Source organism: Chlorocebus sabaeus, chromosome 8 (assembly GCF_047675955.1).
Source record: "Chlorocebus sabaeus isolate Y175 chromosome 8, mChlSab1.0.hap1, whole genome shotgun sequence".
Lineage (NCBI taxonomy): Eukaryota > Metazoa > Chordata > Mammalia > Primates > Cercopithecidae > Chlorocebus > Chlorocebus sabaeus.
In genome coordinates this window covers 19,723,385-19,747,727 of record NC_132911.1, presented here as the reverse complement: position 1 = coordinate 19,747,727, position 24,343 = coordinate 19,723,385, and the positions used below count along the sequence as shown (strand labels likewise).

The 24,343-nt window shown below is 49.3% G+C and overlaps 1 protein-coding gene across 1 annotated transcript in view; it reads left to right on the top strand.

Moving 5' to 3' along the window:
- The window catches only part of LZTS1 (leucine zipper tumor suppressor 1), a 58,366-nt gene that overhangs the window by 24,594 nt on the left and 9,429 nt on the right, over positions 1-24,343 (top strand). The gene's annotated exons all lie outside the window — the stretch shown is intronic.

Genomic DNA, 24,343 nt, shown 5'->3' with positions numbered 1-24,343 from the left:
ACTTTCACTGTCTCCTGTGTAGGAGGATGGTCTAAGGCCTCCTTCACCTCTCTTTTCTTGGTCAGTAGCAATTCTACTTCTTGGGATGGAAGTGAAATCATGAAAAGAAAATTCACTGGCAATTTCAGCATTTTTTTTTTTTTTTTTTGAGACAGGGTTTCTCTCTGTCGCCCAGAGATCATGGCCAACTGCAGCCTCAACCTCCTGGGCTCAGGTGATCCTCCCACCTCAGCCTCCTGAGTAGCTGGGACTACAGGCATGTGCTGCCATGCCCGGCTGATTTTTTTGTTTGTTTTTATTAGAGATGGGGTCTCACTGTGTTTCCCAGGCTGGTCTTAAACTCCTGAACTCAAGCGATCTGCACACCTTGGCCTCCCAAAGTGCTGGGATTACACAGGCATAAGGCACCATGCTCAGCCTCTTTTTTTTTTTTTTTTTTTTTTTTTTTTTTTTTTTTTTTTTTTGAGATAGGGTCTTGCTCTGTCACCCAGGCTGGAATGCAGTGACCCGATTGTAGCTCACTGCAGCCTGGAACTCCTGGGCTTAAGCGATCCTCCCACCTCAGCCTCCCAAGTAGCTGGGACTTCAGGCACATGGCACCATGCCCAGCTAATTTTTAAATTTTTTGTAGACAAGGGTGTCTCACTATGTCACCCAGGCTGGTCTCGAACCCTTGGCCTCAGGCAGTCCTCTCAGTTCAGACTTCTAAAGTCCAGCAATTTCTAAGGCAAATAGCTAGATGTCTGTTATTTTTTATTTTCCTGTCACCAGCCCACTAACACATCTTCCAACTTCTTTGAGCCTCTCTGATTTCCCTCCCTCCTTCCTTGGATGACTGTTTAGCTGGGTAAATGGAGACAAATGAAACAGTGTTAGTCTTCGAGAAGCCCAAAGACTAGTAGAGGGGATAGACAGATAAAGAACAGGCTACTTAAGGAGCAGAATGAAATCAATGCTCTAAGAGTTTCAGTCCACCATTGTACAATGACAGACAAGGCAGCAAGGAAAACGTAGGATGGCTTCCTGGAGGAAGTGATATTTGAGCTGGACCTTGAAGGATGGGTTTTCACAGGCAGAAGGCTGGAGATACAGGGAAAAGTTTTGTGAAAGAGATTCTAGGTTGTGCCAGCGGCACATGAGAGCATTATGTGCTGAGTGGTATTTGGAAGAAATGGTGAGAAAGCAGTGACAGGTGACAGGACAAACAAAACTGGCAATTGGACTTGGGACCCAGGGCATAAAGGGTCCTGAATGTACTGCAGGGAATGAGTAGAGATCCCCGAGGAAGGAAATGAAGACAATTTTTGGAGAGAGGAGAGGCTGGAAAAGAACCTGAAGCTGTCAAGTCTGTGTTTTAGAAAGGCAATGCCCAGTCGCTGCAATGTGGAAGATCTATTTGAGCTAGGAGAGAACTAAGGTAGAAAGTCCATTCATTCATTCATTTGATGAACATGTATTGAGCTCCAGCTGTTAGCAGCGGCACATCCATACAGGCTTGCGGCAACCCCAGTTCTTACTCCTCAGAAGAAAGAATTAGACAGAGGAATCCTAAGACAGAGTGAGAAACTGAGGCAAGTTTTAGAGCAGGAGTGAAAGTGTATTAAAAAGTGTCAGGGCAGGAATGAAAGGAAGTGAAATATGCTTGTAAGAGAGCCAGGTGGGAGGCTTGAGAGAGTCAAGTGCACGGTTTGACCTTTGACTTGGGGTCTTATGTTGGCATCTTCCCAGGTTGTGTGATTTCCTCCCTGATTCTTCCCTTGGAGTGCGCTGTCCACGTGCACGGCAGCCTGCCAGCACTTGAGGGGCAAATGCTGTGCGTGCACCGTGTGTTTACTGACATTGTGCACAAGCTTATTTGAGGAATTCTCTCCTTACTTGTCTCGTTCCCAGACGAAGGTCATATACCAGTTGTACCATTTTGCCTCTTAGTCCGCGCAGTTGAACCCACACACCTAAATCCTGAGATCCTATCAGGAAACTGCTGATCACCAGTTTCAGGTGTTTCTACCTACTGGAAGACGGCCTTTCCCTGGCACCAGCTGTGACCAATTATTATTTTAGAGAGACACTGTAACAACCGCCTGACCATCTGATGGTCACCTGGCCTTCCTGGGTCGGGTACTCTCCTGCCCTGCTCATGCCTGCCTGATTACCTACTGTAACACAACTATGTGCCAGGCGCTGTGCTAAGTGATACAGTGATGAGCAAGACGTTCCAAGGTGCTCATAGTAGATGGGACTGTTTCCATACACACATTCTCCTGTTCCCAGCTTCCCTCCAGTCCCAGACTTCCCAAGCTCCACACCAAGCTAGAATTGGCATTAGACACAGCGAGTCCTACTGGGAAATGGCCAGGAGGCTGACAAATCCTGCTGTTTTGGATCTTGCACCAGATTCCTGGCACTATGGTGCGTAGAAACAGAGAAAAGGGTGCTTTTAGGACAGTTCGCCCACCTGGAGTTGCTGGAATTTTCTGACACCCCACCCTATTTCCTCCAACTCATAGATTAGCCTACAAAGTGAAAAGCCACAGTTAAAGGCCCAGTTCTTAAACCATTTATTGGTTTGTCCTGTTGGAATTAATACCAGCCTTATATGCTTGTTACTGGAAAGAAGTCCTAATCCAGTCCCCAAGAGAGGGTTCTTAGACCTTGCTCAAGAAAGAATTCAGGGCGAGTCCATAAAGTGAAAGCAAGTTTACCAGAGAAGTAAAGAAACAAAAGAATGGCTACTCCATAGGCAGAGCAGCAGTATGTATGGGCTGTTCAGCTGAATATACTTATAATTAATTCTTCATTATATGCTAAAAAAGGGGTATATTATTCATGAGCTTTTGGGGAAAGGGGTGGGCACTTCCCAGAACTGAGAGTTCGTCCCCTTTTTAGACCATTATACGGTAACTTCCCGACTTTGCCATGGCATTTGAAACTGTCAAGGCACTGGTGGGAATATCTTTTAGCATGTTAATACATTAAATTAGCATATAATGAGCAGAGAGGACGACCAGAGGTCACTTCATCGCATCTTGGTTTTGGTGGGTTCAGTCCGGCTTCTTTACCACAACCTGTTTTATCAGCAAGGTCTTTATGACCTGTGTGTTCTGCCTACTTCCTGTCTCATTATGACCTGTGTGTTCTGCCTACTTCCTGTCTCATCGCGTGACTTAGAACGCCTTCACCTCCTGGCAATGCAGCGCAGTAGGTCTCAGCCTTATTTTACCCAGCCCCTATTCAACATGGAGCTGCTCTGGTTCAAATGCCTCTGACATGCTTACCGTTAATCCTAATGTCCAGTATTGGGAACACCTTTAATAAATATTGAGTGGAAAAAAGCAAACGATTTTCCTCTGATCTCACAACCTAACAACACAGAAGACTTATATTACCACATGTGTGGGGTTTTCCCAACCAACAAGAAAACAATCAGCTCTGCAGAGGACCCTCTGATGTCCTCTCATTCGATTCACTTATGGCACTACCTGCCTGGAGATTAATTCACCAGGTCGTTTCACTGGTACTTCTGACTGGCTATCAATTGGACTTCCCATGACCCCAGCCTTAGGTTTGATTCATTTGCTAGAGCAGCTCACAGAATAAACTTACTGATTGATTGCAAAGGATATTACAAAGGATACGGATGAAGAGATGCATAGAGAAAGGCAGGGGAGAAGAGGTGGGGTGCTTCCAAGCCCTCTCTGGGCACGCCACCCTCCAAGACCCTCCAGGTGTTCAACTATCCAGAAACTTCCTGAGCCCTGTCCTTTTGGGTTTTTATGGAGGCTTCATTACATAAGCATGATTGATTAAGCCATTGGCCATTGGTGATCAACTTAACCTTCAGCCCCTCTCTCCTCCCCAGAAGTTAGGGGCAAGGGCTGAAAGTCCCAACCATCTAATCCTGCCTTGGTCTTTCTGGTGACCGGCCCTACTCTGAAGCTACCAGCCAACAGTCAACCATTAGCCTACAAAAAAAAAAAAAATCACTCTGGAGACTCTTAAGGATTTTAGGATGCCAGGAAATGGGGTCAAAGACCAAATATATATTTTATAATATCATAGTCATCCATTCATTAAACCATCATATCTTAAAATGAATCTATCCCAGGATTCCATTATTTCTTGATAACCTAAGGGCCTCTTACATATTTTCTTGCTTTCTTTATTTTTTGGAAGTAGTTATAATGGGGGAGTAGCTAGGGGGCTAGTAGCTTTATAGACTTCTCCTCCCGTTAAAATGTGCTCCGGTCCCAAAAAGCTGCCTTCATTTCTGCAGGCTGCACTATTTCTTCTACCCATGCTGAAATGCACTCAACCACATACCTCCTTGCTTGCAGCTAAGCCCTAACCTCTTTTAGTTAATAACAGCTTACCCTGGCACGACATCTGCAGAAAAGAAACCCGATCCTCATAACCAGCAGCTATGACACAGTCGCCGCATTCAGCTTTTACTGCTGTCCTTGCCCTGCACCCTCACCCTTCCCACACGGCCCCTTCCCTCTGCCCAGTCACTCATTTACATCACAACGGAGGTCCTCTCCGGAGTCCAAGTCTCACCCCTCCCTCTGCTGCTAGGACTGGACCCACAGCACTTTCCAGCTTCCTTGCCCTTCCTTGTTTCCTTCTCTTTCTGCTCCACGACCCCCAGATTGCCCCTTACCCTTTAGGAGTCCCTCGCCTATGCCTTCTTAGACTTTTCCTCCTGCTCAGGCCCTTCCCCAACTCCCAGCCCACCTCTCTCTGGGGTCTACAGGAAAGCTTCTACCAGGTGAGGGGAGGTAAGGCTGGGAGCTAACCCACATGCATAATTCTTTTTTTTCTTTTGAGATGAAGACTTGCTCTGTTGCCCAGGCTGGAGTGCAGTGGCGTGATCTCGACTCACTGCAACCTCTGCCTCCCGGGTTCAAGCGATTCTCCTGCCTCAGCATCTGGAGTACCTGGGATTATAGGTGCCCACCACCACACCCATCTAATTTTTGTATTTTTAGTAGAGACGAGGTTTCACCTGGGGTTGGCCAGGCTAGTCTCGAACTCCTGACCTCAGGTGATCCACCCGCCTCAGCCTCCCAAAATGCTGGGATTACAGGTGTGAGCCGCGGTGCCCAGCCATAATTCTTTCTGTCCCCAGTTAATGACCTATCCATCTCTTCCACACACATTAGTCTCTTTCCCCCGCCCACTGCCCTTCAGACATTTCCCTCCAGGAAGCCAAGATCACACTCCTGAGAGGTAATCCCATTGAGACACACACACACGCACACAGTCTCATGGCAGCCACTCTATCTTTGTTTTTGATCACAGCGCTCCAGGGAGCCCACTGAGTGAGGGACCAAGGGTTAGGTCAAGGGGTCACTGAGAACTAATTCAATCTTCTTCTGTACAAATCCTAACGTCCACTTTAGGTGGGGCCACCAACACATCCCACTTCACTAGGACTTTCCTGGTGATTTAGCACTGACATCCCACGTCCCAGAAATTCCCACAGTCCCGGGCAGATCTTTTCACAAAGTGGAGCTTGGAGTACAGAAAAGCTCAACACCAAGGGAGTGTTGACGCTGGTACACGCACATACACCCCAGTGGGTAACATCGTCCAGCTGTGATCTTATCTTCACATAAAGGGGGTCTAACACTCAGGCCCACAGACTCCAACACGTCCACAGCCCTGAACCCAATGCTCAGGCCGGGGTGCGTCTGAGGCTTGAGTGCCCACATGGAGAAGCCTTCATCACACACTGGGATGGAGATGATTGCCGCTGTGCTCCAAGCTACCTAGTGTATTCCAAGGGGTTCCCTAGGATGGGGAGAAGGGATGAAAAGTTCATAAACACCCACCGTGTAGAGTGTTTTGTGATGTTGCAGCTGGGAAAGGGTAGCTGGTAGAACCCAGGCACCATAAAATAAAATATGATGCATAAACACATGCTTATCCATTCATTCAACAAACAAGCATTGAGTCTTGGGCTGGGTGCTGTGCTCGAGGCTGGGAGTACAGTGTTGGGTGAAAGACAGTCTTGCCATCTACTGAGAAAGAGCTCAAAGTAGAGAGCAGCTGTGCTACAGAGTGATTAATGCCCACTGTAAGAAGACGCAGAAGGGGCCTCACAGACACGGGAAGGCTTCATAGCGGAAGAGTGCCTTCTGAGCAAAGTCCCAGGGGCTTTGGGCCTAGAGAGGAGTGTGGGAAAACCTGGGGCCGGGTCCGAGGGAGAAAATGACAGATTTACACACTCCAGTCTCAGAATAGACAGAGGGCAGGATTGGGGAGAGGAGGAGAGGAAGTGGTGGTGGATGACATGAAGATACAAAGATACACAGAGTCCCAGTCATGAAGGCCTTCTCTGCCATGTTAGGACATTTGGGCTTTATTTTGGGGGCCATAGGGTATCCTTGGGAGAACTAAGAAAAAAACCAAATAACAGGTCTATTAATTTCCCAAGGGAAGTATGATAGCAACTTAAGACTAAGACAGTGGCTGTGGAATCGCAGGGAAATGCTGGTTTGGAGGAAAAGCGATGGTGAGACAGGGCTTGGTGGCTGGTCAGAAGTAGGCTGAGGGCTGAGTGGGAATCCAAAGTTCCTGGTTTGCTTAGGTTTCGTGGGACCGGTTTCTGGCTTGATCACAGTTGTGCTGTTCACTAACACTGGGATTCCAGAAGGAGGAGCACGCTGAAGGCAGATGGATCCTGGCAAGGAAGACAGAATGAATAATTCCACTGTGGATGTGCGAGGGTGAGATGTGGCTCCTCCGAGGGAAGAGCAGTTGCATGTTTAGGGCAGGAGCTCAGGGGAGAGGATTTGGCTTCAGATACCTATCTGAAAATCATCCCCATGGGGATGCAGCTGAAGCCGTGCAGAAGGGGCAGAGGTCAGGGTCTCAGATGCAGCCTGAAAAGCATCCACATTTAGAGAATGAAAGAGGTAAAGGTGACAGAGAAGGAGACGCTGCGCAACAGGAGGAAAGCCAGGCAATCATAGTATCATAAAAGCCAGGGAAGCAGTGTTTCAGAAAACACAGACTGAAAAAGAAAGAGACAGAGCCGCTGAGAGGTCAAGTTTGCGAACTATTGGGAAGGTCCATTGGATTTAGCAACATCCTGGAGGGCAGTTCTAGCGGATTGGTGAGGACAGAAACCAGGGCCTCTGTGGATTGAAGAGCCAGTGAGAAATGAGCGAGCAGCAATAGTGAGTATGATGTTCTGTGTCTCTCGAGAAGTTTGGCTGTGAACAGGAGGAAAGACAGCAGTCCCTGGAGAAGAACATGGAGTCCAGGAGCTTGTGTGTTATTTTTGAACTGGGAGATTTGTGCACGTTTAAATGCTCATGGGAGAGAATAATAGAAAACTGGAAGTGAGAAGGTTGGCGTTGATGAGAGTCACGCCATGGCTGGAAGGATTAGTCTGAGATGAAGACAGACTTCTGTTTCATGGTGACAGGCACAGAGGAGGCAGCAGTCACGTCAGTTGCAGGTTTATGAGTTCAGGGAATTGAGGGAGTTTCTTCCCAACGATTCTGCTTATCTCTGTATTATAGAGATGAAGTTGTCTGCAGGGAGTGTGGCAGCAGAGTTGGGTACAGGGCTTGGTAAGTGGCAAATGATTGATAGGATTTGAGAAATGCAAAAGGGAGCAAGAGAAGCACAGGTCAGCTAGGAGGTTTTGATTCTTGGATCCCCATCGACATCGGGGCTCAAAAGGAGTTCCACATCTAGTGGACAAAGGCACCACTTCAAAATACAAAGTCCACCCAGCAGGGAAAACCAATGAGGACCTGATCTGGGAAAGGGGGTCGGGCTCAGCAGGGAAAATTTGGCATGAGCAAAGCCACAGGGGAGGGAAAAAGCAAGACAGGCCCTTGAGGGTGGTCAAGGGACACCAGTAAGGTCACTCTCGAGGTCAGATGTGACCCAGAGTATCAGTGACTGCACGTCGTGGACCAGTCAAGAAGCAGGCCTAGTCATTCTAGCCTGAAATAGTGGGGGATGACCTGGGAAGACAGGTTGGGCTTAGATTGCATCGGACCTTGGATGCCAAGTTGAATGTGTTCATTCTCTGACATGATTCATGACATGATTCTATTAAGGCAGATTCTGTTCTACTCAGTGCTGTGTCTACAGGGCCCTGATGGAGACTGTGCACAGTAAATGTTCCATAAGTACTTGTGAATATTGAAAAAATGCACAGGTGCTCCCAGCAGCTCACCCCTCCAGTGGCTGCTCTCTACCTGTCAAAGCTAGTGCTGACACATGTACTGGGAGATGACCCCCCCCCCACCCGCTGCACCTGCCCCACCAGGCACATCAAGCCGGGTCCTGGCCCTGCTTTCACCTTGCTTGCCTATGGCTAGGCTGTCCAGCAGCCGCTGTGCACCCACCAAACCACAGGCAATGGAAATGCATAGTCTTGGGTTTGAATTCTTAACAGAGCATAAGACTGGTATTGCTTTATTCAGACACAGTCAGGGAAGGCAAGAGGGAGGGAAAGGTACTTTCCCACCATCCCTGCACTGGTGAAGCAGCCACAGTCAGGGAGGTTGTTCCTGGCAGAGGGAAGAGTAGGTGGGAAAGTACTGAGACGATGGCATGTGGGGCCTATAAGCCACTTGGCATCACCGGGGCCAGAAGGGCAAGGAGGTTCAGGAGCAAAGCGGGAGTGACCCTGACGTGCTGGCATCTACAGGTGGCTCTTCGGAGCCTCTTTAAGCACCTCTGGCCTTGCCAGCTGGTAACATTCACCAGGAAGGTTCACGGAGACAGAGAGGGCACAGCTGAGTGACTTAGGTGGTAGCTGGGGGCCAACACTGCAGGAGCCCTGGGCTTCCAACAAGAGGTTAATTATCTCACTGTCAGGGGCTGTGGGGTCTGCAGGCTCCAGGAGAGTGGAGACATGGCTGGATGCTCAACCCAGGCTCAGTGGCTCCTGTACTAAATGTGAGCCTCTAGTTCACCGAGGAGCCTTGGAGGAGGAGGCAGGGAGCTTGAGGAATCAGGGCAGAGGTGACACAGAAGTCAAAATTCCTCAGCCAGACACATCAAAGGGTACCAAGAGAGCTTTAACTCAGGACAGGCAGAGACTCGTTGGGAACGGCCACAGGCTTCCTGGCTTGTGCACACAGACTCCCATGCTGTTGAGTACACAAAAATACACTCAGGCACACACAGACAGTGCCAGGTACCCAAAGCTGCCCTCGCTGAGGGACCAGGTTAAACTCTTCGTGCCATACCAGGTCATTTCCAGCACCCAAACTCAGGAATCTGAGCTGTGCCTCCTGCCGGGACTTCCTCGATTCCAATCCTTTCTGGGTTCCAAAACCCAGAAATCTGAAATCAACCAGGTCTCCCTGCTCCACCCCTCACCCCCCGCCCCCCCCCCACACACACTCAGTACATCTAAAAGGTGAGCCACACTGCAGTAGGGGTGAGGGGTAAGGCCAGAAGGGGAGGGAGCATCTTTAAAACGTGCTGTGTTTCCTCCACCCTTCATCTTCTCCCACACCTGCCCACTTCCTGGAGGAGTCTGCGCCTTTAGTCCTAAGTTCTCCCTCTTCCCTGCCCAAAGCAGAGCCCTTCCAGGGGTGGCAGAGGCGTCAGAGGGCTTTCCAGGCTGCCTGTTTCTTTCCTACGCTGTCTCGCCACCTCTGTCCTTCGTCATGCTCTTGCCCCATCCAAACTCGCAAGCTCCAAATTGCCCTTGATTTTCCGTGGAAAGACAGCACTTATCACCTGCTCTCAGCCACTGTTGATGGCTGATGACACAGGAAGCCGCAGGCTGCTGGGGTGCAGGGCGGGAGACTTGGCTTCATCCTTGGTGATGGGAGTATTTTTGTAGCAATGCCTCTCAGCATAGAATGATCTTCCCCCTCCACCTATGCCTCCTTCCTGCTCTGTTGTGAAAGAACGATGTAAGAGGAAAGAGTACTGGGGAGGCAGCCGGAGAGGGGGGGTCAGGCTTCCAGCCCAGCTCTGCCCCTGCCTTGCTGAGTGGCCTAGGACACGTCACCTACCCTCTGTGGGCCTCGTGGAGCACTGAAGCATCGCTGGCCTTAACAGCTTTTCTCCATTCTGTGGTTCCATCTGTGATCTGGTGCCAACTCGTTTGACTGCCTGGGACGCCTGGTCCTGCCCGCTCAGGAAGGGCCTCAGGCATAGGTGGAGTAAGGAGGTGGGTACCTCTGTGATGCCCTGAAGGGGCCCCAACACCCTCTGTCTGCTTAAGGGTGCCCATTAGTGAGAGGCTCCTGTGCCCATCCCATCTCCTGGCATGAAATGGAGAGTCATGCACCTGCTGTACTTCTTTCCATGGAAGACCCTGGTCTAGAGAGTGAAGAGGACCACAGTGTGGACCTGGGGACGGTGAAGGAAGATCAGAATTTTGGAGAGAGGGGAGCTACAAAGGCATCCCACAAAGTCAGAGATCCGTTGAGAGAGTTCCCACCCAATCTGGGATTGTCGGATTTGCCAAAGGCTAACCAGGTGTCAACCTGCCTAGGGAGCTCACAGCAGCTCCACTCCCCTTCTCCTTGCCCATGCATGCCATCGCTCAGTTTCCATTGATTCTTCCCTACTGAACTTGAACCTGGCCTCAGAATACCGAGTTGGTCAATGGGTGAAACCTATGTTTCAATTCCCATCCAAGGCCCTGTTGGTTCATGTCGGTTCATCACTCAGACTCAGACCTGGGATCTTTAAATTCACTTTCCAGGGGTGCCCACTTAGTCTCCACTCTGGGTATTAAAAACCTGCCAGGCAGGGGGCCATCTGCCCCCAACATTCTGGCCTCCAGAGTCCCATCTGCTCCTAGGTTCCAGTCTCTGTCTGTCCAGGTAAGATGGGAGGGAGTCTAGCCAGACGCCTAGCCTTCCTCGAGATTACACCCACTCCCCGGTTTAAGGTCCGTATCACGGGTGGTCGAAAGAGGCTCCCTTCCTCCGGCGGTGCCCGGCTCACTTGGGCCCTGGTGTCCAAGCCATGAATGCGGATGAGCCTGCCTTCTGCTCTCTCACGTGGGACCAGCCGCAGCACAAACAGCAGCAGGGTGAAATTTGCATGAGCTTTGCATGTAACTGTGGCTTTATTTTTGGAAGGGGGAAGGGCAGGTTGGGATTGGTGGGTAATCTTGTTCCTGGGGAGAAATGTCAATCAACGCTGCTAAGACACAAGCTGCCCACCGGGACGGAGGAAGGCTCCCCGGCAGCTGAACGCTGACAACCTGCGCACAAAAGCCCGCCCGGCAGAGTGGCTTTTGATTCCTCCAGAGCAGTGGGAAGCCGAATTGCTTCCGATTGTTCGACCCGATGGAATGACTCAGCCTGCCAGCGATTTCCCTTTCACTTTCTGCCTTTCCACGGAATCCAAGTGCACTTAACTGAGAGCTGCGTGGGCCCCTGCTCGCAACCCACCAGCAGCCTCTCGCCCCAGCACCTCAGCAACCTCAGCCCCTCCTCATGTTGCCCACGTTCCCCCACCCCCTTCCTCCTCCACTCTCGCCTCTTTTTCATTCATGCATTCACTCAGAAAATCTGTATCGAGCTTTGCTCATATAGCCCTTCAGGCGTCTGCAAATTGAGCACGGGGAGGTTTGCAGCCTGGGCTGAGATGATTAACTAGCTCAAAGGCTCACCCCTGCCCCAGCCCTGGCCCCCCGACCCCTTTCCCCCTCATCTAGAGCAGCAAATGGGAGGAAGGGTCAAGGACAAGGAATACAAACAGGAGGAGGAATTCCAGATAAGGAAAGCTGAATCGGGCAGAGTATGTATGGGGGGAGGGGGAACGGGGAGAATCATCATAAGAGGGGAGTCAATTAGCCCTGGGCACGTGCCCCATTCAGCCCCAGAGAGACCTCTGCTGGGGAGCTGGCTGGAGGCCCGCCCACCAGTCTGGTGCAGCCTGGACCCCCCAGCCCCAGCTGGCAGATGCCTGGGGACGGCTCTCACATCTCTGCAAGAGCAGCTGCGCTCCTGGAGACCGAGAGGCAGGTCTGGTGAAATGGGAGTGGGGGTGGGGATGGGGGTGGGGAGTCCTTCCTAAAGGACCTGCACTTTTAACTTCAAGAAATGCGGGGATCTAATTCTAGCATCTTTCCATACTGCTCTATAATTTCACGTGCACTTCGGTTTCAATGCATCCAACCTGTACTGTTCTCACTGGTCAAACATTTGTATATCTGTGATTGCATTTAATCCCGTCAGTGGCTGGGTGTTGGTATCAACTGTGCTTATCTGACACATGAGGAAATGGAGACCCTGAAAGATTGAATCGTATGCCTGATGATACAGCAGATCCATCGGTCTGGTATCTTTTGTCTAGGGCCTAATGCGAACATGCAAGTAAAGTGTGTGCCATGTGTGAGGTCTGGGCCGGTCGCCGTGACTCACGCCTGTAATCCCAGCACTTTGGGAGGCTGAGGCGGGTGGATCACGGGGTCAAGAGATCGAGACCATCCTGGCTAACACGGTGAAACCCCGTCTCTACTAAAAACAAAAAAATTAGCTGGGTGTGGTGGTGCGCGCAGGTAGTCCCAGCTGCTTGGGAGGCTGAGGCAGGAGACTTACTTGAACCGGAGAGGCAGAGGTTGCAGTGAGCTGAGATCGCCACCACTGCACCTAGCTTGGCGACAGAGTGAGACTCCATCTCAAAAAACAAACAAGCAAAAAACCAAGTGTAAATTCTGATGAATGATGCCTGATGGTTTCCTCCTAAGGACCTACAACTGTGTCTGGTTCCCTGACTGCAGCACCCCCGACTCCCGCACCTCTCTGTTATCCAGCTCCCAACATGGAGAGCAGGTCTGCACTCTTGGGCTCTCAGCACCCTGGGGACAAAGAACCTGGAGGAAAAGAACACAAGGACAATGCCAGAAACCAGGTTACCTGACAGCCCAGACAGCATCTTCCACCAGGGCACCTGTGAGGTGAGGCAGATAAGAGAGTAACCTTTTTTTTTTTTTTTTTTTTTTTTTGAGATGGAGTCTCAGTTTGTTGCCCATGCTGGAGTGCAGTGGTGCAATCTTGGCTCACTGCAACCTCTGCCTCCCAGGTTCAAGCAGTTCTCCTGCCTCAGCCTCCTGAGTGGCTGGGACTACAGGTGCGCACCACCATGCCTGGCTAATTTTTGTATTTTTAGTAGAGATATGTTGACCAGGCTGGTCTTGAACTCCTGACCTCAGGTGATCTGCCCCCCTTGGCATCCCAAAGTGCTGGGATTATAGGTGTGAGCCACCACGCTTCGCCGAGAGAGTAACTTTTAGCTCCTTTTCTACAAAAGAAAAAATTAAAAACCACTTACCTGCTAGAGGCAGAGACAAACTGGCTCTAACTCAGCAAATTCCTAAGAAAGCTGTATTTTCAGTTAAATTTGTGGTGCTTTTTAAACCCTTTTTGTTTAGGTGTACATAGCTGTCAGATCTCTCAAGCAAATCCTCCAAAACAGAAACTCTGCTTGTATTTTTTTTTTTTTTTTTTTTTTGTCTTGGTCCAAAACTCTGAACAGGATTGGTTGTTGAGGAAGGGGATGGATGCACTTCCCCCCGGGTGACCAGTTGTCTCAAAGTCTAAGTGATGACTGTTCAGGCGAAAACCAGATTTGGGTTCTGGTAGTAAAGACTTGCCTTCGTTATCTACATATACAGAGACCTCAGTTTAAGTCACATGCCATCCCGGGACCTCAGCTTCCTTTCTGTGAATGAGGTCAGTAGTCAGTGTGCCTCCTTATGAGCTGATTTTATTAACAATATTTCTTGAGGGGCAGGCATGGTGGCTCACACTGGTAATTCCAGCACTTTGGGTGGCCAACGCAGGAGGATCACTTGAGCCCAGGAGTTTGAGACCAGCCTAGGCAACATAGCAAGCACTGCCCTGTCTCTACACAAAATTTAAAAATTAGACAGTTATGGTGGCTTATACCTGTAGTCCTAGCTACTCGGGAGGCAGAGGCAGGAGGATCTCTTGAGCCTGGGAGGTTGAGGTTGCAGTGAGCTATGATTGCACCACTGCACTCCAGCCTGGATAACAGAGTGAAACTCTGTCTCCAAAAAAAAAAAAAAATTATTGAGCACCTATTGTATTCTTAGCACTGTGTTTGACCCTGTGTGTGATACAAATAAGCTTTAGCCCTATCTCTGCCTTCAAGAGGGTTTAAAGATAAGTGAGATGACAGACTTTCACCCCTGAAAAGTTAGATGATGCAAGAGCTGTCTGCAGGCTGAGGGCCAAGGGAGCTGAGCACTAAGGAGCAACTGTGGCCGAGGGAATTTCCTGCCCTCTGCCCAGAGCAGGGAGATGGGAGCCAGGCCTGAAACAGGGCTGTATTCTTTCTTGGAAAGGAAGCTGAGGTTTCATGATGAGATTCTTGTTTGTTGTTTTCTCCCTGGCTTTTTTTTTTTTTTTTTTTTTTTTGACAGAGTCTTTCTGTTGCCCAGGCTGGAGTGCAGTGGCATGATCATAGCTCACTGCAGCCTCCAACTCCTAGGCTCAAGCAATCCTCCTACCTCAGCCTACCAAATAGCTGGGACTATAGGCATTGTGACACTGTGCCTGGCTCATTTTTTTAAAAAAATCTTTTGTAGACATGACAGGGAGGGTCTCACAATTTTTCCCAGGCTGGTCTCAAACTCCTGACCTCAAGCCATCCTCCTGCCTTGGCCTCCCAAAGTGCTGGGATTATAGACATAAGCCACTAATGCCTAGTTGAGATGCAAGTTCTTTATGAGAGGCCTTGCTCCTCTTTTTCTCTGCAGTCAACATGATGCTTGCCATGCCGCTACCCTGAGGGACAATGTGAATGAATAATAGTGAGTGTGAAGTTCTCCAGGTTGCACAGATGGAACTGAGCATGAAAATGCAAAGGCGTGGTTCCCATGGCTAAGATTAGAAATCACCCTGGGCTGGTGATGCTGCCCCAGTGGGAAGGAGAGAGCTACAGGCAGAACTCTGATCCCTGCCCGGCAACCACCGGCCATTCCTGGAGAAAGCTTGCTCCCTGACCTGGGCCTGCAGCTGCAGCCACCTCTGCCTTCCAGGCACTTGAACCCACAGGGTGACCGTCTCTGATTGGAGCAGCACGGTGAGCCCAACAGGCTGGACTCCCATTTGTATCAGACAACCTGACGCACACGCGTACACACCCCACACCCCCGCTTTCCACACGTGCCCAGGTAGATCAGGGGCTGCTCTTTCTCCCCTCTCCCTCTTCCTCTCAGCTGGAAATGAAACCCAGTGGGCCCTGTCCTGTTAGTCAAATAGACAGAATAGAGGGTTGGAGCCTGGAATTTGTGATACGAGCTTGGCAAATCCCTTTTCCGCTCTGGCCTCAGGGTGTAGTGAAGCATTTGGGGCAGAGGACAGCCGAGGTCCTGCTTGGCTGGTTGTGCCTCGGGTTCCAGGCTGCCGCAGAGCAGCGGGCTCCTCTGTACCAGCAGCAGGTCAACTTCTCTGCTCGGCCAAACTCCTTCACCACACCTGGTCACAGGGCTCCTCCCTGGGCCTCAATTCTGCCAGTGCCACTCTTCTGAGTAACAGCAACTTCCCCTCCCCTCCTCTAGGGTAACACAGCCAAGTGTGACTCAGGGGCTCTCTGTCTCACTGCTGCTGCCTTCCTTTGATGTCTTGGCTAATAGGGGTCCTAGATGTCACCTCACCTGGACAATTTAGGGAAGGCGGCTTTGAAAACTGACAGCTTCTGTGACCCTAATAAAAATAAATCTTAGTGAAGCTTTCACATGTGGACAAATAATCATATGTAAGAGAGTTTTTGCAACAGAATGGAAACATCTAAATAGGGAATAGTAAAAGAAATGAGGTGGAATATGACACAGTGGGTAAATGGGAAATCTAGCTCTACATGCTGTCAACATGAATGGATCCCAAGTATCAAATAAAAGGTCGAGTAAAACAATCAAGGTTGCAGAATGATACATATGACACGATACCGTTTATGTAAAGTGAAAAACGTATAGTATCATAGACATTAAAATATGTTTAATGATCCAAAAATGTTCCCACTCAAATAATGAGAATTTTCCCCCTAGGGAGAGAGATTGCTGTTAGGAGCGGGGAGAAGGAATAGGGAATGGGGACTCCAACTCCGAGATGTTTGTTTCATTTCTGAAACAAGTATGGCAACATTTTAACAATTGTCGATTCTGCCCGGGGGTACTTGGGTTATTTTGTTAAACACAAGGAAAAGGAAGCTGCCCTGAGGGATGTCCGATGAGCATGGGGCGAGCCTTCCGGAGACACTGTTCCCTGAGCCCTGCTTGCTAGTCCAGAGGGCCTGCCCATCTGACCGCCCAGACCCCTTCTTCCACCTCGTACCCCACTTTGAGTGGTCTAAGGTCCGCCCACCTCTTGGGGACTGGACTGGCTGCAGGCTGGAGTCTGTGGAGGGATAGGGCTGCCTTGGGAGGATGCAACACATTTACTTTGGTTTCACTTCCAATGGTCTCCAGTTCCTAAAGGGAAGCAGGGAGTCCTTAAAGTGAAGTCAGTAATCCAAAACCACGTTATTTGTTCCTCTCCAAAGTTCATATTCTATCCCCCAGAGCAGGATGTATTAACGTTTTTAAACTAGGTCAGTCAAGGGGCATTAGGGGTCAGGGAACCCTTAGAAGTCAGAGCCAAAATGTTGGAGGCGGGTGCATTTTTCTGAAGAGGGGGTTGACAGCTCTCATTAAATTCTTAAGAGGTCTCAAAAAAAAAAAAAAAAAAAGACTGAAATGAATCCAGACCCTTGTGCTGTGGTTGGAAACAGCCCAGAGGGGGCTGGAAGCTCTGCACCAGTGAAGGGAAGACCCACATCTCCCTGCCCAGTCTCCACCTGCTTCCAAGTTCAATGTGGTCGTGGTACAGGCAGTGGCACTGAGACCTCTATGGCCAGGCCAGCTTCTGCCCTGGGAGTCCAGCCCCGCAGTGCTTCTCAAATCAAGAGCATCTCAGCGAGCTCTCCTGGGGACTAATAATGAGAAAGAATACTAACAATGACCAGCACTGGGGACTTTTCAAAATGCTTTCTAAGCTCCTGCTTCCTTTCCTCTCCCTACTGAAGTCGTGTAGCAGAGCCGGTGTGGTTACCTTCATATTACAAGTGAGGAAACTGAGGCATAGAGAGGTTATATAGCATGCCCACGGTCACACTGAATCAGTGACTCAGCTGGGGTTTTAAACTCATATTCTCCTTCTCTTCCCCCCAAACCAAGTTTCTTAACCACAGAACCATTGACATTTTGGGTGAAATCATTCTTTGTCTTGGGGCTATCGTGTGTGTTCATTGTAGGATGTTTAACAGCATCGCTGGCCTCTACTCACTGAATAACAGTAGCACCCCTATCATGACAAGCAGAAATGTCTTGTCTCCAGGTCCTGCCAAACTACCCCCATTTGAGAACTGCTGCTCTGACACCAAGCCCAAGTTCATCCAGACCTCAGTGCCTTTGCACCTGCTGTTCCCGATGAGCCGATCATTTTACAAAACCACTTTATCAGGTTGGCTCTTCTCAAATGTCATCTTCTCAGAGGCTTTCCTGGCCACTCCATCTAAAGTAGCAGACACACATGCACAGATATACACACACACGTTCACACATGCACACACAGAGACGTACACACACACACACACACCTGTCCTCCCTGTCTCTTTGGCTTTTGTTTTATCTACCATTTGGTAACTATTCTCCTTCCTTCTCCCCTCCCCTCTTCCTCACCTGATCCTGTACATTTTGCATAGTACTTAGCCCATGTCAGATGCTGAATAAATATTTGTTGGATAAATGACAAAATGTACCCCCACAGTGCAGCCCCATCAGCTCAGTCCTGCCAACAGCCTACTTGGCACAGCAGTTATTGAGGACACACTTGGCTGGGTGGGCTTGGGGAGCGGCCAGCACAACACTTGCATCGTTGTGGGCCTGCAAAGGGCAAAAGTGTTGGGGGGAATGGATGGGGTAAAGAGGGGGCAAGTGCAGACTGCAGAGATACCAGAAGCACAGCACAGCCGTGAGCTCACCACCGAGTGCTGGCAGCCTTTCCCCCTGCTCCTTACAGCTTAGGGGAGGAGGTGTGGGACGGAGAGGGGGAGAAGGAGGGAAGGATGTCAGGGAGCAGGAGGGGAAATAACAGAAGCTGAGTGGGAGGCAGGAGGCAGGGTGGCTGGAGGCTGAGCATCTCCGGCTTGGGGAGTGACCTCTTCACACTGCATGGCGGCAGAGGAGGAGGAGGGCTTGTGTGAATCCTCCACTCTCCTTCCCAGCCAGAACCCGGGACTTGGCGTGGGCCAAGGCAGAGCTGCTTCAACTCATGGGAAGGGAGACTGTTGGTTTGGGATGGGAGGATGAGTCAGGTTAGTTCACACCTCTCTGCATCCAGAAAGACACTTTGCAACTCCATGCCTCTGTCTCCACATTCCAGAAAGGGACCTTCCGAGGCAGCTGTCCCTTTGCCTTGAACCTTGGTTTCTTTTGGGAAGGGAAATGCAGAATGGGGTTGGGGACGGGGCAGCTCAGGTGCTCACACTACTTTTGAGTAGAAGCCGCTCAAAAGTGAGGGCTTCCCACCATATCCCAGGCCCCTCCCCGTTCTGGTGGAGCAGCCACCCACAGCGCAGGTGGGCTAGCAGAGGGGAGATCGTGTCAGCTGGGACTGGTCCTGGGGCTGGATTCTGAGAAGTGTAGGCTGGATGGTCCCTTTCCACCAGCTGCTTTGGGTTCCTCTTCTCTTTTTCTCTCTTCTCCTAAGGTCTAAAGTCCAACTCTAGCTGGATTCCTTCCATAGGAACTCACGTAGCAGGTCACCATGCCATGTGGAGTGTGAGGCTCTGCCGTTCCTTTGCCTTCTCTCCATCCTTCCCTCTTCCTGTCCCCTTCCCGAATCCCCAACATCTATGTGATGTCTTGTTTTCACCCCAAGTATAGGTACTCCCAGTCAATGGGAATTTGTTTCCCAGAAATAAAAATGTGTCTGTTGACCCTGTTCTTATGGAGGGCAGAGACAGCAAGGTGGATGGGGGCAGGTGAGAAGATGGATTTGGGAACCAGGATGGAACACAGCTGAGTTTTGTGTAATGCTATCTCCAAGTTGACAGTGAAACAAGTCTAGACACTTAAAGGTGATGAGCTTAGCTTCAAGTGGATCCCAAAGTCGCCGCAAACTTCAGAACTCCTCTGTGTGTGGAGACCTGGGGAGTGGCAAGCTGGGTGTCTGGGCTGAGGGATAGAAATGCTCTCAGGAGGCCTGGAGGTGGCCATTCTTCAGCCACCCCTCTCCTGGGCTCCTGGCATTGTCCATCTTCTTCCTCTTGACCCTCTAGGACGCAGCACAGGGCAGCTGCCCAGGTGAATAATAGAGCTTCCCAGTACCCACAACCTTGCTGGCATTGGCCCAAAAGGGAAATGAAGCTCGGCTAGAGAAGTCTGCTTTTGATTCCTCCTCTAGGCTTCCTCTTCCCTAACCCAGGAAGCTCATTTCGTTATCTGGAACAGGAGCCCTGACATCTCTGGGTCTCACCGACAGTCCCCAGTTGCAGCGTGTGACTTTAGCTTGGAGATTGTGGCATTTGGGCGTGGGTTCCAATCCCACCTCTGTCACTGGTCACTGAGTGGCCAGGGACACGCCATCCTACCTCTTGAGTCTGTGCCTCAGCCTCCCTTTTTTTGTTCTAAGACACAAAAACCGTTGTTCTTAGAGAGCTCATTTTCTGGTAGAGATACACACAATAAACCCTAAATTTGCAGTAGGCGGAGATTATGCCACTGCACTCCAGCCCGGGCAACAGAGTGAGACTCTGTCTCAATTAAAAATAAATAAATAAATAAATAAGATACGGCTGGATGTGGTGGCTCACACCTGTAATCCCGGTGCTTTGGGAGGCCAAGGTGGGAGGATAGCTTGAGGTCAGGAGTTTAAGACTGGCATGGGCAACAGAGCAAGAGACCCCATCTCTACAAAAGAATTTTTTAATTAGCCACGAGTAATGGTATGTGCCGTCATCCCATCTCCTCTGGAGGCTAAGGTGGGAGGATCACTTGAGCCCAGGAGTTGGAGGCTGCAGTGAGCTGTGATCACTGTTACCTGCTGCACTCCAGCTTGGATGACAGAATGAGACTCTGTTTGTAAAATTTAAAAATAAATAAAAAATAACAAGTTTAGTACGGGTGAGAGCAAGCATTACGTAGGGAATAAACAGGTTGGTAGAAAGTAAAGGGGGAGGGATGCAGGGGTATCAAGGTAACTGGAGAAAGCCACCTTGCGGAGGTGAGACTCAAGTGGAGAACTAGAAAATGATGTATGTGAAGGCTGATGTATGTGAAGAGCCCAGGAGGAGAATTCCAGGCAGGGGAAGTAGCAGCAAGTGCAGAGGCTTCTAGATGGGTCAAGGCTTTGTGTGTTCACCCACCAGGAAGGAGATGAGTGTGGCTGTCCCTGTGGACATGCAGGACAAGGTGAGGAGTCCGAATTGTACTCTAACACAGTGGGAAGCCTGCAAGGTTTCCACTAGGAAGTGCTATGACCTGGACGCTTCAGATGTGTCTGATGAACAGACTGGGGAAAGACACCTGGGAAAAGGCCCAGGTGAGAGGAGATGGATGAGAGCCATAAACAGATCCATTCAGCACCGATGTTGTCGATAGCCTCCAGCGGTGTCACAGGCTTGAAGGCAACACCTACCGTGCACACATCTGAAGACCGCCTGCCACGTGCTAGGCATTGTATTTTCCTTCTGTTCCTTTGTTGCATCTCCCTAATGTTCCTATTTAATATTAATATTTTCATTTTGTAAATGAAGAAACCTCAGAGAGATTGATTTTCAAATCAAACTCCTGCCCATGCCGCAGCCTATGGTCTAGTCTGCACAGCGCTGCAGGTAGAGCTGCTCGTCAATGTGTATTGTATAGCACTGCAGGTAGAGCTGCTCGTCAATGTGTATTGCATGACAAAAATGGAAGGAGCTGAGCGTATTGCGCAGGGCGTGGGAGGGCCTTTTGACCCAAAATGACACCCCTGCATGTGGACCAGAGTAGTATTTTCTCCCCATAGGACCTAGAGGTCTCAGCTAAGCTAGAGATGGATGACCTAGGGGGATGAAAACACATTTTGGCAGTGTCAAGTTATTTCAGCAGAGCTACCCTGTGCTCCTAAGTCACTCCTCGCAGGAATGGGAGGCAGAAAGGTTCCATTGAGAAGGAAAGGACTAGTTTTGGAAAGTGAGTGTGGACATTGAAGATCCCAAGATCCATAGGGATGATGGATGCTGGCAAGGACAATAGATAACAGATACCAACAAGAATGCCTAGCATTTATTGAGTGCCTACTATGTACTAAGTATTGAGTAAATGTTCCAGAGCTGTTATCTTATGGTGGTATTTCTTAAATTTCACATAATGATCCTATAAGGTAGGCTTCACTGTGTTTCCTTGAGTCTACAAAGCTATCAATTCAATAAAAGCTTTTCACATCAAAACATATATTAAACTTATACGATGAAGTTTCATTATCTTGTGCTTTTCCTAATGAAATATAGAACATATTCATTCATAACATAACTTATTTATTCTTCAGGATAATAATGCAAGTTTGAATCAAAGCCTAGATATTCAGAGTCAGAGAGTCTCCATGCACAACTGCTAATTGTACAAAATATATGTAAAATAAAATTAAAATTAAAAAACAGAGTCAGAGAGTTTCTGGCTCCCTTTCAGCTGTGTCCATGCGGTTCTCCATGTTCCACCTGGGATTTCTTTAGCCCCTTTAGGATGGATGGTATAATTTAGAGCTGAGCAAAGAACAGAGGCTCCTTCCGCATCTCCTGGTTTATTAAACTTGTGACTTTCCTCCTCTTAATTGGATCATCTGTCTTTTAACTAAGAAATACTTCACAGTGCATGACAATCACACAACCTTTTCTAGCTTTGAAAACTGTGTGATCTAACCTTAGAGATTTGCCTGAATCTGCACATGTACTGGCATTGACATCCCAATTTCTCCTGTCTGGTGACTGACAAGGTTGTTATTGTTTAAGCATTGATTATTAGATGCTATCCTATTACTTAAAAAAAAAATGTGCCCAGTCTGGTGGCTCATGCCTGCAATCCTGGCACTTTGGGAGGCTGAGGCAGGTGGATCACCTGAGGTTAGGAGTTCGAGAGCAGCCTGTCCAACATGGCAAAACCCCGTCTCTAGTAAAAATACAAAGGTTAGCTAGGCATGGTGGTGCTCACCTGTAATCCCAGCAACCTGGGAGGCTGAGGTGGGAGAATCACTTGAACACAGGAGGCAGAGGTTGCAGTGAGCCAAGATCACACCACCGCACTCCAGTCTGGGCAACAGAGCGAGACTCCATCTCAAAAAAAAAAAAAAAAAAAAAAATTAAGGGTATATTAGAATTAGTTTGTAACACTGAAGGTTAAAGATGTTGAACAGTTTACCTTCCATGTCATAGCTGGCAGGTGATGTAACTAGAACGCACACCAAGTCGGCTGGGTACTTCTCAACATTCAGGCTATAATGACTGCTTTTGTCAAGGTTACCAAAGAGCTCCACATGGCCAAATGCATTGACTAATTCTCAATTGTTGTCTGACTTCAACAGCACTTGACACCTTGTTTTTTTGTTTTGTTTTGTTTTTTGTTTTTTGTTTTTTGTTTTTTTTTTTTGAGACAGGATCTCACTCTTTTGCCCAGGCTGGAGTGCAGTGGCGTGATCTCAGCTCACTGCAACCTCTGCCTCCTGGGTTCCTCAGCTTCCTGAGTAGCTGGCACTACAGGTGCATGCCACCATGCCCAATTTGCCTGGCTAATTTTTTGTATTTTTAGTAGAGACGGGCTTTCACCATGTTGGTCAGGCTGGTCTTTGAACTCCTGACCTCAGGTGATCCATCTGCCTAGGCCTCCCAAAGTGCTAGGATTACAGGCGTGAGCCATTGCGTCTGACCATTTGACACCATTTTTAGGAAACATTTTCTTGACTTGGCTTTCTTAGGTCTTCTATATCCGCATCACCCTGAAAATCTCTGCTGCTCTTCCTCACTTCTCCTAACCTGCCTGACCTCTGGATGCTGAGTACTCCACGTTAACCATCCTCAGGCTTCTCTTGTCTTTCTGCGTCCGCTTTTTGGTGACCCCATCTAGTCTCATAGCCACTTCCACACTCCTAGCTCTGACGAGTGCATCTGCAGCTCCCAGCAGCTGCCCACTCTCCCTCCTGCCTACTCTCCGTCACTCCCTGGATGCCAGATAGGGTTTGCAAACTGAAGGCTTCAACCAGACTCCTCTCTTTGGCATCGTCCCTGACTCCTCTCTTTCGTTCACTCCCTACATCTGATCCTTTAGCAAGTCCTATCAGCTCAACCTCAAAATTACATTGAAAACTGCCTTTTAGAGGCAGGGTCTCACTCTGTTACCCAGACTGGTCTTGAACTCCTGGCCTCAAGTGATCCTCCTGCCTTGGCCTCCCAAAATGCTGGGATTACAGACATGAGCCACCGCCACATCTAAAACTTAATCCACAACTGCCACCCTAGACTAGCTCTATTAGTCTGTAATCGGCCAACACTTCTATCCCCATCTCCTCAAAACCTCTTCCCCACCTGGAAGCCAGAGTGACCTTCCCCAACCTAAGGCAGATCCAGGTGTCATCTGCTTAAAGTCATCCAAGGGCTCCTTGTCTCAACCCAAGAAAGCCAGAGCTCTTACGGCCGCACAGCGTCCTTGTTGTCTAGAGTCTGCTGGTTCCTGGTTTCTGTTTCTCCTTCCCAGCCTTGCTAATGGTTCTCCAGCCAGTCTGCTTGCCGTGTGGGTCTCACACAGCCAAGCTCCCTCTGCCTCAGGGACTCAGGCTTTTATACCTGGGCTTCTTTTGGTAACCCTTCTCCCCTGAGATTTTCATATGCTTGCACCTCATTTTCTTTTCTTTCTTTTTTTTTTTTTTTTGAGTCGGGGTGTCACTCTGTCCACCCAGGCTGGAGTGCAGTGGCACGATTGTGGTTCACTGCAGCCTTGATCCCCGGGGCTCAGATGATTCTCCCACTTCACCCTCCCAAGTAGCTGGGATGACGGGTGCGCACCACCATGCCCAGCTAATTTTTGTATTTTTAGTAGAAACGGGGTTTCTCTGAATTGCTCAGGCTGGTCTCGAACTCCTGGACATAACCAATCTGCCCACCTTAGCCTCACAGAGTGCTGGGATTACAGGCATGAACCACCATGCCTGGCACCCCCCTCATTTTCTTGAGGCCTTTTAAAATGCTACCCCAACAAAAGAGATCTTCCTGCATAAAACAGCCGCCTCCCAGAATTCTGTTCTGTTCTCTCTGCTGCAGTTTCCCCCGCAGCACTGGTACCACTTGCTATAGTATACATTGGTTT